The sequence below is a fragment of the Castor canadensis genome, chromosome 7, assembly GCF_047511655.1.
Source record: "Castor canadensis chromosome 7, mCasCan1.hap1v2, whole genome shotgun sequence".
Lineage (NCBI taxonomy): Eukaryota > Metazoa > Chordata > Mammalia > Rodentia > Castoridae > Castor > Castor canadensis.
The window spans coordinates 40,954,571-40,971,475 of record NC_133392.1 but is presented as its reverse complement, the minus strand read 5'-3'; the positions used below and the strand labels follow the sequence as shown (position 1 = coordinate 40,971,475).

General features: G+C 39.5%; 1 protein-coding gene across 1 annotated transcript in view; it reads right to left on the bottom strand.

The window, feature by feature from the left end:
* Lipa (lipase A, lysosomal acid type) overlaps positions 1–1,712 on the bottom strand; it is a 51,306-nt gene extending 49,594 nt beyond the window's left edge. Inside the window, exons 1-2 of the mRNA XM_074078807.1 lie at positions 1,627–1,712; positions 610–732 (exon numbers count right to left, since the gene is read on the bottom strand). The gene's annotated coding sequence lies outside the window, so the exon portion shown is untranslated. The remainder of the gene's footprint in view (positions 1–609; positions 733–1,626) is intronic.
* Positions 1,713–16,905: the final 15,193 nt, after the last annotated feature.

Sequence of the window (16,905 nt, the reverse complement as noted above, 5' to 3'; positions counted from 1 at the left end):
AATTTGGAGGAGAGATCCTCAAGGCACTCCAGGGACCTTTCAGGCATATTCGGCAGAGGGAGGTGGATGAGGGCAGGGCTAGATTCTGCTATTATGGGTGGAAACTGAAGGCAGAGAAACAGGAATTTGTTTCTTTACTGGTGACTTAGATTTTGTCTTCAGGCTGAGAACACTGGTTACTTAAGAGTATAAAACCCATCACATTTATTGAAATCCTGTCATTGCTGAAACTCATTGAAAAACAAAAAACTCACTTTTTAAAGTTAAGGAAACAACATAGACTTGTTGCAATTTACTGAAATTTATCAATAAAAACAATTTACTTTGCACAGATAGTGATAATAAACTTGAATTACAAAATAAATCTTCCAGGGGGGCGGGGATGATGGAGGAGGGATAAAAGAGAATGCTGGAGGGAGTAAATTCAACTATGATATATTGTAAGAACTTTTGTAAATGTCACAACACACCCTAGTACAACAATAATTTTAAAAATCAGGTTATTCAGTAAAAAATAATAATAAATCTCTATGTTAGAACTCATTAAGAGTATCGTTTCTTTCTCCTATTCCCATCATAAACTTGCAATTATATGACCAAAATCTGTACCTGTAGTAACAAGGGGACTTTGGTCCTTCCCCTCCTTCTTGGTGTCCTGGAAGAGTTCCATGATAAGCCGTGTCCCTAAGGTGTGGCAGGAGGGCATCAGCCCTTCGCCTCCTGTATCAGCAACTAGGTTGTGAGGATGAAAAGAACTAATTTATGAAAAGCACAACACAAGTACATAAGCTCTCAGAAATGGGCAATGACAACTAGGCCTAGACCCCGAGGATGCGCAGCAATTCCTGTAGGGGGCTGGTTAATCGAGGGAGGAGATTTAGGGAGTGAGAGACTGACTACTAGAGTGCCTTTGAGATAAGGACCTGCGACATGGTCCTGAAAGTACAGCAAAAGCCACACAAGGGACAAAAGAGCAGCAGACCCTTTCAATGCACTGGCAGCTGAAGCCTGGGCAGTGCCAAGGACTAGGGGCTGGAAAGTTCGGCAGGTGTTCAATGAATAATGGGTAAAACCCCTCCCGGCCTCAGAAGAGATTTGGGGCAAAATGTTAAACTGCAGAAAGCTGTCTTGTGGGACTGAGGGGAAGAAGAGCTAAGAGCAGAAGCGAAGGGCACCCCCTGGAGGTCCAGAGCAGCATCCGAGGGAGCCACGTGGACGGCGGGATGGGTGTCTCCCCAAACCCGGCTCCGGGCGCCCTGTTTCTCGCAGTCCAGCTGCTGGAGCGCGGATTTGCCACGGAGCTGGAGGCCTCCTAGGCGGGAAGTGAATGGTGGGGAGGGTTGGGGGGTACGCCGGTCATTTTAGGGAACAGTGGGTGTCTGTGCTGGGGAATCCCGAAAAGAGACGAACGCCACCAATTAAACTAATTTGTTCCAACCATGAATCAGCTGTGTGTTCACCGGAGGCCGCCACACTCCAGCTGCACTTGTTACCGCGGGGTAACAGGGTCAGAAGCAGCCTGACGGCTTCAGTCGCACTCTGGACTCTGTCCCTGTCTCCGAGTGCTCCTTCCCGGCAGCGAGGTCAGAAGCCCTAGGAAATGAGTCCACAGACGCCTGTACCTACCCTTTTCCTGGTCAGCAGGGGCACGCCGAGAAGGATGAGGCTGAGAAGGTCATTGCCTTTAACAGGATCGACGGAGGTGACCTTTGCCAGGGACGTCCACCAGGGGGCGCTGGTCCGCCTCCGCCGCTGCTGAGCCGGCTGTGCGCGCCGCCGCCCGCCCCGGGGCCCCGCCTGTGCCTAGGGATGAAGTTTCTCAAGTTTCCTGTTGTTTCTTAGCTGGAAAGGAATACACCAAAAACTGGGAAAACAAAGAAAAATATTGCCCTTATTCCCTGAACTCAGATTCCTCTGTTAGCATGTTACTGTTTGATGAGCTCTGTGTGCGTGCGTGTGCGTGTGTGCCCCGGAGTTGGGGTAATTGTTTAACAGCTGGCCTCACAATTCCTCCTCGCGGGAGGGGCAGGGGGATTTAGTTCAGTGCTAGAGTGTGCTTAGCATGCTCAAGATCTTGGGTTCGTCAAAGGCACCTAAAACAAATTAATGATAAAGAAATATAAATTTTAATTTCCCCGATCCGATCAGTACACATCGTATGCCTTTGTTGAAATGTACTCTACCTCCTAAGATGTACATTTATTAATCAAAAAAAATTTTAATATTTAAAATGGAAATGCTAACTACCTTTAATTGATCTTTAAACATTGCTTGCCTATAGAAAATTATGACACTCTACCTAATAAATATATATAATGAAATTCTTTTAAGTAGTACAACTATTTCATAAATCTTAATTTGTTCTTTTTGTGTAATTAAACTCAATTTTGAGATTTATTCATTGCTGCTTTGAATAGTTTTGCCTTTGCTTTTTGCCCATACTTGCTAAAGATTTATGCACTTGACTATTTTTTTTTTTGCGATGCTTGGGTTTGAACTCAGAGCCCTACACCTTGAGCCACCCACCAGCATCTTTTTTCAGATGGGTTTTTTGAGATAGGGTCTCACCAAGTATTTGCCAGGGCTGGCTTTAAACTGGGATCCTCCTGATCTCTGCCTTCTGAGTAGCTAGGATTACAGGCCTGAGCCACAGGCGCTTTTTTAAAACCTGTATGTAGAGCATATTAATCTTTATTATTTTGTTCTTTTTTATTTATTTTTTTTTATTTTTTATTTTTTGGTGGCACAGGGGTTTGAACTCAGGATCTCACCTTGGTAGGAAGGTGCTCTACCACTCAAGCCACTCTGCCAACCTACCCGGTTCTTTTTAAAGAATGATGTCTCCGTAATTAATTCCTTTTCTTCTCATCATGAGAGAAACTCAGAGAGATGAGAGGGAACATTCCAGCAAGATTTAATGTCCAGGTGGTCCACAGATCACAAAATAGCAAGCCTATTTCTCAAAGGTGTTACATGAGCTGCAGATCCCCTTGGAGTCCCCATGATGAAGCACCAATAAATTAATGGGAATAATGAGAACCAAAACTGACATTTAATTCAGTAGGCACTAGTGTCTCTGAACCAATGGGTTTGGCTGTTGTCCATCCTGGTTGGTCAGGTGTCTCTCTTGAATGAGCAAATTCCAAAAAGATTTGATTAATATTTTTATCATTACTCTGCTCAGAAACTGATATAGTGGGCTGGCAGAGTGGCTCAAGTGGTAGAGCACCTGTCTAACAAGCATGAAGCCCTGAGTTCAAACCCCAGTACTGCCAAAAAAAAAAAAAGTCTGATGCAGTAAACTATACTCTGGGGTACAATAAGATACTACAATAAATGTAGTGATTATATTCTTAAATTGTCAGAAAAATTTAAATTTAAACATATTTAAATGTATGTCTTGTAAGTTTTAACTACGTCTGGACACAGGCTTATAGTCTTTGTTCTGAAAAAAAATAATAAACTACTTGAGTCCAATTACCATATTGAAAATATTCTTCCAAAGTTTTATTTCCCTGTCATTTCTCCTCCATTTGTCTGAAGTTGATACTTAAAATTTTAAATATTTTATGTAAGTGAATACTTAAATAAGAACCATTTCTTAGCTCCAGACAGTGTGAATATTTTTATGCATGTTAAAATGTGCTCAGTTTAAAACTTTAGGAAAAACAAAAACAAAAAGAAAACTCCCAGAGGGCAAAATCAGATTGTAGGTCTAATAATGAATACAGTGAATTCAGATGTCCAGTGGCTGCTACAAAGATGTGAAAATGTCATCAGGTATAATGCAATTGAAATAGAATGTTCTACTGTGTGAAAAAAAAAAGGTCCTGGCTTGATCCCAGCACCACAAACCACAAACACACAAAAAAATCTTTAAAAAGTGGGGCCAGGACAAGGGGAGATTAGAAAGAGTACAGAGTGCGTGAATGATCAAGGTATGGTACATGAATGTTTGGAAATATCACAATGAAATTCCCCACTTTGTACAATTCATATATACCAGTATAAGTACAATTTAAAAACAAATTCCTCTTTTGCGGGGAGGGAGGCACAATGAATTTTTTTCTCGAACAATAAGCTGATACATTTTCTGGATTCAGAGTGGGACAGTATTTTGTCCCTGGTATAAGAAGGAGAGAGGAGACATCAAAAGAAATGGTCTGTAAACTGAAGAGAACACCCACAGAGTGGGAGAAAATATTTGCCAGCTACACATCAGACAAAAGACTGATAACCAGAATATACAGGGAATTTAAAAAACTAAATTTTCCCAAAACTAATGAACCAATAAAGAAATGGGCAAGTGAACTAAACAGAACTTTCTCAAAAGAAGAAATTCAAATGGCCAAAAAACACATGAAAAAATGCTCACCATCTCTAGCAATAAAGGAAATGCAAATTAAAACCATACTAAGATTCCACCTCCCCCCTGTTAGAATAGCCATCATTAGCAACACCACCACCAACAGGTGTTGGCGAGGATGTGGGGAAAAAGGAACCCTCATACACTGTTGGTGGGAATGTAAACCAGTACAACCACTCTGGAAAAAAATTTGGAGGCTACTTAAAAAGCTAGACATCGATCTACCATTTGATCCAGCAATACCACTCTTGGGGATATACCCAAAAGACTGTGACACAGGTTACTCCAGAGGCACCTGCACACCCATGTTTATTGCAGCACTATTCACAATAGCCAAGTTATGGAAACAGCCAAGATGCCCCACCACTGACGAATGGATTAAGAAAATGTGGTATCTATACACAATGGAATTTTATGCAGTCATGAAGAAAAACGAAATGTTTTCATTCGCTGGTAAATGGATGGAACTGGAGAACATCATTCTGAGTGAGGTTAACCTGGCCCAAAAGACCAAAAATCGTATGTTCTCCCTCATGTGCGGACATTATTAGATCAAGGGCAAACATAACAAGGGGATTGAACTTTGATCACAAGATATAAGCGAGTGCACACAAGGGAGATATGAGGATAGGTAAGACACCTAAAAAATTAGTTAGCATTTGTTGCCCTCAACGCAGAGAAACTAAAGCAGATACCTTAAAAGCAACTGAGGCTAATAGGAGAAGGAGACCGGGAACTAGAGAAAAGGTTAGATCAAAAAGAATTAACCTAGAAGGTAACACACATGCACAGGGAATCAATGTGAGTCAACTTCCTGTATAGCTATCCTTATCTCAACTAGCAAAAACCCTGTTCCTTCCTATTATTGCTTATACTCTCTCTTCAACAAAATTAGAGATAAGGGCAAAATAGTTTCTGCCGGGTATGAGGGAGTGGGGGGGAGAGGGAGGGGGTGGAGTGGGTGGTAAGGGAGGGGGTGGGGGCAGGAGGGAGAAATGACCCAAGCATTGTATGCACATATGAATAATAAAAAAATTTTCAAAAAGAAGGAGAGAGCAGAGAAGTAAGGGATGGTGTCTTCTGGAATAAGGAATTCAGAGATGGAGGAGCTAGATTACACAGGGGAGGCATTTGTGACCTTGTATGAATGAATATTTGGGGGTCCTGTGAACAGGTGTTAATTTCTGTACAGGTCAAGGCAAGCAACATAAACATAGTGTCAGGGAAGCAGCAGCTCAGGAGGCCATGAGCCTGAAACCTACTTATGCTTCTTTGAAGTATCAAGAAAGACTCTAAGAAAACATATCTGATGATTAATAACATTTTGACACCCTGGAAAATCCTACAAAAATATTCTGAAATGGGAAGGTGAGAGGAGCCTGCAGAAGGTAGAGTGAACAATGCTAGGGCCTTATTTCTTCAAGATGCTCTCTGAGCATAAAGAATGTACAAGGCCTAGAACAAGGACTAACAAACCACAGCTCACAGGCTGAATGTGACCCACTGTTGTTTTTGTAAATAAAGTTTTATTAGAACATGTATTGTTATGACTGGTTGTATGCTATAGTATCAAAGTTGAGTAGTTAAGACATTGACTTTATTTCTCACAAAGCCAAAGAGAATATTTACTATTTGATCCTTGACAGAAATGGTTTGCAACCCCTGCTCTAGGACATCATTATAGCCATGATTTAGTTTTCTGGGATCTTTGAGACATAAGACTATAGGAACTGGAGATTGTGTGCTAGGGACCCTTAGTCACAAGTGCAGATGCCTGGCCCTTGAACCATGACAAGAAACTAAGGATAAGGTTAGCAGCAGGACTTGAGGTAGAAATTTTGTTTCCATATCTGGTGATAGTCTCTGCTGAGATAGACATTCTTAAAGTTTTCTTTCTGCTCCAACACACAAAGATATAGAAGGACTTAATTTGTTGATGGTTGCTGTTATTATTAGAGGATGCTGCTGATGCTGTTTCTTCTGCAATTGTTCTAGATGTAAGAAATGCATTGTATTACTCCAAAACATTTTCTTAAAATGAAAGCACTACCAAAAAGCTCACATGGCAGTGCCTGAATTAGGCAAAGAAATAGAGTGGAAAACTGTAGGCTTTGTAATGTGTCAATTTGGCTAGGCTGAACAGTGTTTCCAGTCAGGGTGAGTCAAGAGACATTACTACATTTTTCTTTTTAAGCCTAAAAAGGTAGGGCAGGTGTTTTGTAGCTTTTAGCACACTGTTGTTGCTCATTTCCTGGCTCACCTCTTTGGCTCCTGCTCCAGCATCTCCACTTTCTGGCCCAGGGGTGTGTTTCACTCCATGACAAAGGGCTCCAGCTTCTCTTACAGGGGTAGTGGAGGCAATGAAAGCTGACTCCCCGATTCTGGCCCATCCTTGGGAGCCTCTCCTTGCTCTCCCCACTACACATCTCTCTTCTCTTCTTGAAGCCATGGAAGCAGACGTGAAGACAAAACACCTTACAAAAACTACTTAGCCAGCTCCCACAATTGCATAAGACTGAATTCTGGTAAGATATATAGATATATTTCCTAAATTGCAAACCCATCCTCATCTGCTAGTGTATTAGTCAGATTTTTTTGTCACTGTGACAAAAACTACTTAAGAAAGGATGGATTTATTTTGGTTCATGGTTACAGAGGTTTCAGCCATGGTTGACTGGCTCCATTGCTTTTAGGCCTGTGGCAAGGCAGAAACAGCATGGCCGAAGGGCATGGAGTAGGGGAAGCTGCTCACCTCATATCAGCCAAAATGCAGAGAGAGAAATACAAGAAGAGGCCAGAAACAAGACATACCCTTCAAAGGTTTGCCACAATGACCTACCTCCAAGCACTCAGGAAGTAGAGGCTGCCTGGGCTACATAGTTAGATCCTGTCTCAAAAAACAAAAACAAACAAATAACAACAACAAAACCAATAACCCCTCCCCCTATAAAGCTCTAAAATTGAAGTGGGTATCTATGACAAAAAGTAAAAAGTATGTCTTAAGTAATTATTATAAATCTTGATAAAGATTTCCTCCCTGGTCAAACCTTAAGAAGTTTCTTTTTTTGTCAGAGCCATCTTTCTTTTTTTTTTCAGTACTGGAGTTTGAACTCAGGGCCTACACCTTAAGCCACTCCACCAGCCCCTTTTTTGTGATGGGTTTTTTCAAGAAAGTTTCTCTCAAACTATTTGCCTGGGCTGGCTTTGAACCACAATCCTCTTTATCTCTCATTCCTGAGTAGCTAGGATTACAGGCATAAACCACTGGCACCTGGCCATGGTATTTTTTCTGAAAATAATACTGAGACCTGGATTGTGATTCGCCTAATATCACAGGCAGTTGGTGACAGAGCTCGAAACTAGAACTAATGCCAAAACTTACTCTGAACATAAAAGAACAGATTTTTCCCTTTACATCCATTATGTGTCAGACTCCATTCTAAGAGCTTACAGATGAAGAAGTGATACAAGTTCACACAAGTGGTGGTTGGTGGAGCTGAATATGGAACCATGTAGTTTAGATCTAGAATACTCAGATCTGGATTTCACTTCTTGGATATGTGGCATAAGCTCTCTGAGTATTCATTTATTTGGTAAAAGGCCATAACTCACAAAGGTATCAAATGCAATAAATTATGTGAGTCTGACCAAAATTCTGATAAAAATCTGTCATATTAGCTATGGTGTTAGTATTAATATCACCTTATAATGAAAACAGTTTTCCTGAAGCCATTCTAGTTCATTGGTTTGTAGTTTGTAGTTCTCTTGAGGTTATATTTCTGATTCTCCCTCTTGTCAGTTTTCTTCTACCTTAAATGTCCTCAGAAATATTCTGTCCCAGTTGACTTCATCAAAGTTTTTCCTGCTAAAGTCTCTTTTTCCTGCAGCAGGAAACCAGTTGAAATCTCACACCCTGGCCAGTATAAATTTCTACTTCATTTTGCACATACACAAAAAGCTACCCTCTATCAAAAAGCACTGTGCTTCTTACTCTCAAGAATCTGTAGTCAGCTCAGGCAGGCTTCTTAACAAAATCAACCTTGGCCAGAACACTGCAGGAGAGCAAGCCCACTCTAGGCTTACCACCATGAGGTCAAGTAAGTCATTTCTTGCACAATTTCTTAAATTGTGTCTAGTGTCTTTGATAATGTCAGACCAGATTTTCTTAAAGTACTGGATTTTGACACTTGCTTAAATATTTAATGTCCCTTAATCTACGGAATGATTGTTTCTCATTAGGTCAGGCATTTGATGTTCTTTGTCACTTCTAGACTCATATTGGCTCCCCAATGGAGGTTTTAGAAACCCTAACTAGAAAGTGGCTAGAACTTAGAGCAGGAAGAATGTAGCAGATAATGCACAAATCTATTTCACTCTCTTGTCTAAACCATACTTTCCTCAGAAAGCCCATACAAGCTCTTTTTAAAAAAATTTTTCATTTGAAAGGAGATCAGAAGGGTAGGGTCATTTCATGATAATATTTAAATGTAGCTACTTCATCAGAGCTCAGCACTGGCAGAACTACTAGCGGTTGGGCTGGACTTAGTGAATTCTTTTCTGAGGAAACACTGTTGTTCATGAGCTAAACCAGCATCTTTGGTCCCCAAAGCCTCCAGAGAAGCTGGGCTCTATCAGTCAATCCCAATTCCCATACACTCACTTTCTGTTTTGTTTTCAATCCTTAGTGGTGTTTAAAAAACAAAACAAACTCGAATCATGAAAGATTTTTCTCAGATCAAAATACTGTAAGCACACTAAAGAATCTTTGGAAAAATAACAGCAAATATAAGTGAAAAAATTATATTCCCTCTTACATTAACAACCAGAAAGAAAATAATTCACTATATGCATAGATATAAAGTCAGATACATTTCATAAAACAGATTTTTGGGAAAAAATTTTCAGTTATAGGTATATATTATATTTAACTTATTCTTTTAACTTAGCATTGTAATTTCCCATGAAATTAAAATTTTTCAATAGCATGAATAAAGAGGGCTTTATAACAATGTTGCAAAATATGGGTGTGCCATAATTGGTCTCCTTTTCCTTTGTATTTTTCCACTTTTTCCTTTCTTCTGTCCTTCTCTGGTTCTCATTTCTTCTTTGTTGTTGTTTCTATCCTTTCTTTCCTATCTCCTTCTTTCCTTTGTTCATTCCTCCTCCCTTCCCTTCTGCCAGCCCAGATTCATTCTGCTTAATATTATTCAAATTTATACATTGAAGCCATTTAAAATAGTCAACATGACCTACAAGGTAGAACAAATTGCAATCCCCCACATCCATCCCACTCTATTTAGCACTCTCCAGAGGCAACTATGCACTGCATAACGATTTTAGTGACTATTTCATTATTTATTATTATGTCCTTAAATAATCTGAGTATGTTGGTAGTTTTTGATTTTTTTTTTAAATTTTGGGCAATATCAATTGGTTTTCTTCCATGGAATTTTCTTTTCACCAAACAAATGCATAAATACACACACACACATTCACACACTGTCACTACTTCCTGCCTTTGGAAAATTCAGCCTTATAAATTAGTTTATTTATTTGACTTTCTCCACTGTGGACAGGTTTCTCAAGTTTAGTAAATACTACCTATTTAGCCCTTTTAGAGTTTCAAAGATTTTGTTCCATTTAGTACTCTTCTCTTTTCTTTGTGGAATGAAATGTTCAAAAATTATATCATGATAGTAGAATTTGAGAAAAAAGCTTACATTTTCAGCTTATATTCCTATAATACACTTAAATATTTTTTTAGATCATCATCTAGTTTGTTTAAAATTTTAAGCAGTTGTAACAATTCCTGGAATGAACATTTTTAATTCAATAAATTTTGTGTCAGTCTGGGTACAATTATAGAAACAAAAGTAAGAAGAGATATATATTAAAGACTTTGTTGCAGGGATTTAGCTTAAAAATGTAGTTATGGGGGCTGATTAGGCAAGTTTGAAATAAACACAAAAACCAATCAGGAATTCTGATGCATGGTTTTATGGTCTACAAGAAGGGTGTCCTCATCAGGGATCTCAGCTCTGCACTTAAAAACTTTTCATTTGTTGATACAGGCCCACCCAGATCACCTAGGACACTCTCTCTTACTTAAATTTAACTGCCTATAAACTTTAATCATATCTACACTATACCTACCCAGCAACATAAGTGGGGACTCTAAACTAGCCAAATTGACACATTAAGAGACCATCACAAACCAGGGGTGTTGGCATATGTCTATAATCCTAGCACTTGCAAAGTAGTACAGAAGGATCATGAGTTCAAGAGTAGACTTTTCTACACAGTGAGACCCTGTCACATATAAACTAAAATAGACCATCACAACCTATACTGAATATTTGATTTTCTTTGCATTCCAGAAGTTCAAATTTTATGTCAAAAACCTCTACTATGTCTTGCACAATACCCTACAAGTTCTGTATCAAAACATCCTCCAGAAACTCATGTGTGAGAGTGTCCAACTTGTCATATTCTTATAAGCTTTGTTTTTTAAAAATTGGTCATTGAATATTCCAAAATGCCATTGAAGTGTTATTCATTTTATTTGTATTTTCTTGACTATTAGCAATGCCCATATTCATATGCATTTTGATAAATTTTAAAATATTTGTTTACATTAGAATTGTCTTAGTTTTTGGAGCTTTTTAAGTATAAAATTTATTCTATTTATATTTACTATAATCACTTATTTCCTGGTTTCCAGTTTTCCCTTTGATTTTTGTGAGTAGAATTTGAATGCAGCCAGTTTTCGTCATGTTTCTCACCTACTCCAGTGATTTCTCTCCTTTGTAGGAAACTCCTCTTCAAAGGAGTTTTGTGCCTAAAGGGAATGAGGCTGCTGACCAACGGAAAAGGGCAGTTGGCCATGCCATCAGGTAGTCCCAGGCAGGTAGGGGGTAGGAAAGCATTTGAGTTGTTTCAATTCTTGATTCAATCCTAATAGCCAACTCAACAAAGCAAATCAACAGGGACAGTGACACAGATGGTACTTTCCTCATAGGCCCAATCTCAGATAAACAAAAGCTACTGTGGACCAGCTTGATAAGCTAATTCTCCATGCATACTCCATCCCTATGAACAGACTCCTGAAGAACACACACTTGTCCAGCTCATTGACTGCTATGCATTGTGTTTGGCTAGACTGATAGGCAGAACTAACTCTTCAGAAGGTCTAGGAATGCCTGTAAACTGAGGTGGATAGAAATGATCCTCTGTGCAGGGATTGGCCTGGGAAGACCACTGACCCCATCTTTAGCCAGTATTGTTCACAATAGGTGCTTGCTTCCCATGTTAGTGTAGAAAGAATTTCTTTTTCCCTCATGCCTAGTCCATCAGTTAAATTCTTCTTACTACCTCCTTTGAGAGAACCTAAAAAATAGGGCTTGTGAGCCACAGCCCTATGCCAATAGTACTTGAGAACAGTGAAAAGGGTGCAAAATTTCCCTTCTGCTTCAGGAGAAGTGATCAAGTGGCCATGCCCCAGAAGATTGACTTGTACCTCTGCTTTCTGTCATCCCCAAATGTTCTGTTTTCTTCCCAAAGTGAAATTGCAAACATTCCTTAGACGATGCTGTATTACAACCGAAATGTCATTTTGCCTGTAATTTATATGATGAAGAAAGTTCCTCAGATGATTTAGAAGACAGAGTTTATGACTAGACAGAGTTTCCAAACACAAACTCAGAGCGATCATGTACAACCTGTTTGCCTTTGTTAAACAGCCCAGAGGCCAGCACCAGGCAGTTCTGGAATACTTATAGCAAGCAAAGGGGCTTAATCTTCAGGAGCAAACCTCACAGGGCAAAATCAAAGCCTGATCACCTGGGGGAACTGTGCCTGGGTCCAATGTCACATGGGCATTTTCTGGAAGCTCAGGCTACACTGAAAAAGTAGCATACCTTTGCAAGATGTTTGCAAGCCCCTATAGAACTAAGTGCTCTGCGATTGACTATGATGAAGGATGGGTGCTTTTAAAATGATGAGAAAGTATTATGAATGGGCAAAGGAGTGTTTTGAGAAAGCTATAGAAGAGACTGATAATTGCACTCTATATTCTAAGTGAAAAAGCACCAATAGTAAATCCCCTTTGCCTCAGAGGCAGACCATGAAACTGAATCCTGACAACAAACATGCTAATGTCCTCCAGGCTCTGATTCTTCAAAAGGTCAGGAAAGAAGCTGAGGAAGAAAAGTTGGGTAAAGAGTCTCTGAAGGCAACATCTTGTCTGACAGACAAACCCTGCAGTGTTTCTAATTATCAAAATAAAGGCTATCTGGACACAGATAGCCCTTAGAATCAGTGCCAAACAATGTCTACCAACATCACCAGATAGGATGCAGCTACAGAGCAAATATCAGACAAAAAAAAAAAAAAAAAAGCAGCGATTAAGAGAACACAGAACTGATGAGGATGAGGTACAAACCCAGAAAATGATACGGAATTGAATTGAACCTCCCTGTGCCTGCTGGGCCCTTTCCTGCCTGGATGCCATAGCAGGTCAGGTGACGAGGCAGAATGTTACTTCCAGGCAGAATTTAGCAAGCCTCTCCCTCTTGCCAAGAGTCAAGTGCCCCATCTGAAATATGGAGCAGCTGTGATGACACTGCCATCCGTCCTCACCCGGTAAAGGGAAAACTGATCATGAACCTACGAACTGCTAATAAATGACTCTCTAAAAAAGCCTCAGATGCCTTGAGTTGGCAACTGTCCAAATTCATCCACGAACTGAGGAGAAAAGACACTAACAGCTGGCAGGACTGAAAGAGAACAGGGATGCCTGTGTCTGACTCTTCCTCTCTGACTCTTCCACAAGTGGCCTAGAGATGGTACACGTAGGGCCCACCACCTAGAATAGCAGAAGACCCTGGAGAGGAAAGAGAAAAAGGAGACGAAGAAAAAGGTTTAGGAGGCCTGGTTTGGTGGTCATGAAGTTGAGGGAAAAGGGGAGACAGAGAGACTTCAACTTGTACACCTGGGCTGATGACTGGGCTTGTCATTCCTTCCAGCTTCAAAAAATTCTCTCATCCAAATTTACAATCACTTTTCTTATATCATGTAGAGTTTTTGCAAAAGCTTCTTGAAAGGGAAGTGGTCACTTTGGTACTATGTGATTCTGGTTAATCCTCAGTGAGCATTAGACTTCCAAGGAGATTTTCACTCTGTGCCCTGTACAATCTTGACACACAGATATTTGCTAGGTAATTAATAAGTAGAACTCTCTTGATGCCTGACCATCTCCTTGCTCCTTAAACCTCAAAATGAGTTTGCTATTAACCAAAGTTCTAGGTGTTCATTAAATTGAAATTGTTTAAAAAACTGCAGGAATTCTTGAGAGAAATGTTTTTAATCTCAGGGTCTGGAAGTTGTAAGTATGAAACAATATGTACAAGATAAACTACTCATACATTCTACTATATTAAAAAAGATAGAAAAAAATATCTATAGAAAAAGATATCTTAAAACAATCAAAATAAATAGCAAACCAAATGATAATATTTCAAGTATTACTAGATAATGAATTAATTTCCTCAGTGGTGAAGTAGTTTCTGCAAATCAAGAAGGAAAAACCAACTAAATGGAAAAATAAGAAATGGTCAGTAACAGATAGGAAATGAAAATGACTTTTAAACACATGAAATGGATGTTAATGTCACTCATAGAAAGAGCAAAGAGGGTAGTCAACACAGCAAGTAAGAATATTTTAGGCCAGCAAGGAAAATGTCTTGGGTGTACTGCCAAGATATAGATAAATAGGCTCTATCATGACTTGATGTTAAGATTATAGATCATATAAAAGGAGAGAATTTGTCAATGGTCATTTAATGTAACAGAATCTTTGCCTCAGAAATTCCATTCTTATTAATATTTGCACATGCATGTAAAGACATGTACGTGGACTTTCATGAAGCTTTGTTTACATTATTTTTGCTATTAGTGAAAATAGCTCACTACAGAACTTATATATTAGTTTTCTTAATTCATACATGAAATACAATGTACCTACTGCAACAATAATAATCATAATAATGCAGTTCTATGAAAAATGTAGAGCTCTATTTCCAAAATATATTTAAATATAAATAAACGGGGCTGGTGGAGTGGCTCAAGTGGTAGAGTGCCTGCCTAGCAAGCATGAGTCCATGAGTTCAAACCCCACTACTGCCAAAAACAAAAAAGGAAAAAGAAAAGTGCAGAAATGTACACGGCTCGCTAACATTTATGAAAGAAAGGGAAGAAAGAAGAAGGGAGAGAGGGAGGGAGTCAAGAAGGTGGAGGGAGGAAAGCAGGAAGGAAAGAAAGAAGAAAAATGAGGGAGAAAAACAATTATTAGAAGTATACATAGAATATTTTAGGAAGATACTTTCTCTCCAAGGTAACCTTTCAAGATGTAACTGGTTGTCTAGGAGATATAAGGGAGGGAGATTTACTTTAAAAGTGTATCTCTTTGAGTTTTGTATCTTTTGAGTTTTGTCTCCTAAGCATATATTACATAGTCCAACAAAGTAAAACCAAGGTCAAAACAAAAATATTAGACCGGAATGCTGTGACCACTCCCTTAGTACTTACTTCACAAATAGTTCCTACTGTGTGCAAAAAGGCCACACTATTCAATGTTTGAAAATCTCTACACAAAATTTATAAGTGTCTATTTCTAGGTGTTTTCCCCTAGAAAACCTCTATGACCAACCACTGCCCCTCTCACATACATAAAACTCTCTCCAATTCTTTCCTTTCATGTATAATCTTAGTAATCAAAATGGATTTTTAAAAATCAGTCACCTTCAAGTGTTTGTTCTCCTACTGAGAGTTTTCTTCTCTGTCATTTTAAAGGCATGTAGTTTGAATCTTGCGATCAGATTAAAATCCAGAAAGACAGGGACCAGGACTTTTATTTCAAAAGGAAAGTCTGTGGTTTTGGCCTGAGGTGAGTGTAGGGGATCTCTGCCTGCAGACCTTTGTTAGGCACAAAGCAAGTCTAAAGGAAGGCACAAAATCTGGTGAGAAACCCCAAAGTTCCCTAGAAGCTTGGCTTCCAGGAAGCAGGTGAAGCAGCTGATGAGCAAAGTAGAAATGTTCCACTTCTGATTTCTGACTTCAAAAAAATCAACAATGCATGTACAGCAGAATACACTTGCTCATCCCCTCTCATTTTCTTGACTTCCTTTGTTGTTACTTGTACCTTTATGTGGCCTTTTGTCATAACTTCTTACTCATCACCACTTTCATGAAAATCTTTTTTCTTTCCTTTTTTTTTTTTTCATTTTTTTGGTGATACTGGGATTTAACTCAGGGCTCTGCACTTCCTGGTTGAGCACTCTACCATGTGAAACAGAACTTTCGCTGAGTAAGTTTTTCCTAAAAGTGTAAGACAGTTGGTTCTCCTTTCTGATTTCCACTATGCTCACACAGAGCAGCTGGTGCATCCCTGTTGTAGAAGTGTTGTATACAGGCATAGACATACTGGTTTCTAAGTTACGCTTAGACACTTCAGAGCACACTGACTGTGCATAAAATCCATCTCTGTGCATCTCCCCACCCATTACCGTTACCCATATTTTAAGCATTTCTAAGAGTTTTATTTAGTGCAAATTCCAAAACCCACAACATTCCACCAGCTCAGTGACAAAGTCACTTTCATTTTTTTGGCAGTTTGAACTAGGTTTTGAACTCAGGACCTCATGCTTGCTACACAAGCACTCCAGTTGAGCCACTCTGCCAGCCCCCCAGAACATTCCTAGCTTCCTATTTCAGTGGTTCTTGTACACCAAAGTACATTTCTAGAAATATGTCATAGAACTTGTGAATAGAACTTGAACTTTTCATTCATGAGTGAGACTTAAAAAGTTAGGAATTGCAATGGAGATAGCACAGCTATGTTCCCCAATCAAAGAGTAGAGGAATTTACAAAGCACAGCTTTGCGTCTACCCCAGGCAGAAAATTCATGATAAATGTCTTTCTCCAAGACTGAGTAACCTACCTCAGCTACTTCAGTTTTCCAGGAGAATACTATGCTCTGTGTAAGTCCTTAATGGCAAAAGCAACTAGTCCTAGTAGCTGTTTCCCCCTTGGGTCTATGCACATTATAATTACTGTATTAGCCAGAGTTCTCCAGAGGTACAAACCAATAAAATGTAGATAAAATTGTAAGATGGGATTTATGAGATTTGCCTATATGATCAGAGGCTGGATAGTCCCACAATGGCCATGTGCAGGCTGTAGAACTGAGGAAAACAATAACTGCTCAGTCCAAGAAACTGGATGCTTGAGAACCAGAGAGACCAGTGACACAGCCCCAGTTGGAGGCTGGAGGCCTGGAAGTCCCCTGGAGAATCTCTGGTGAAAAGTCCATGGTCAAAGGAGAATCTGGAGTCTCATGTCTCTGGGCAATGACTGCAGCCAAAAAAAAAAAAGAAAAGAAATGCACCTGCTTAAGAAGAGAAGTATGGCCACCCATGGAAGCTTTCCCCTTCTCTGCTCTCTGTTCCATCCAGGTCCCTGTCTTCTTGATGATTCCACCCAC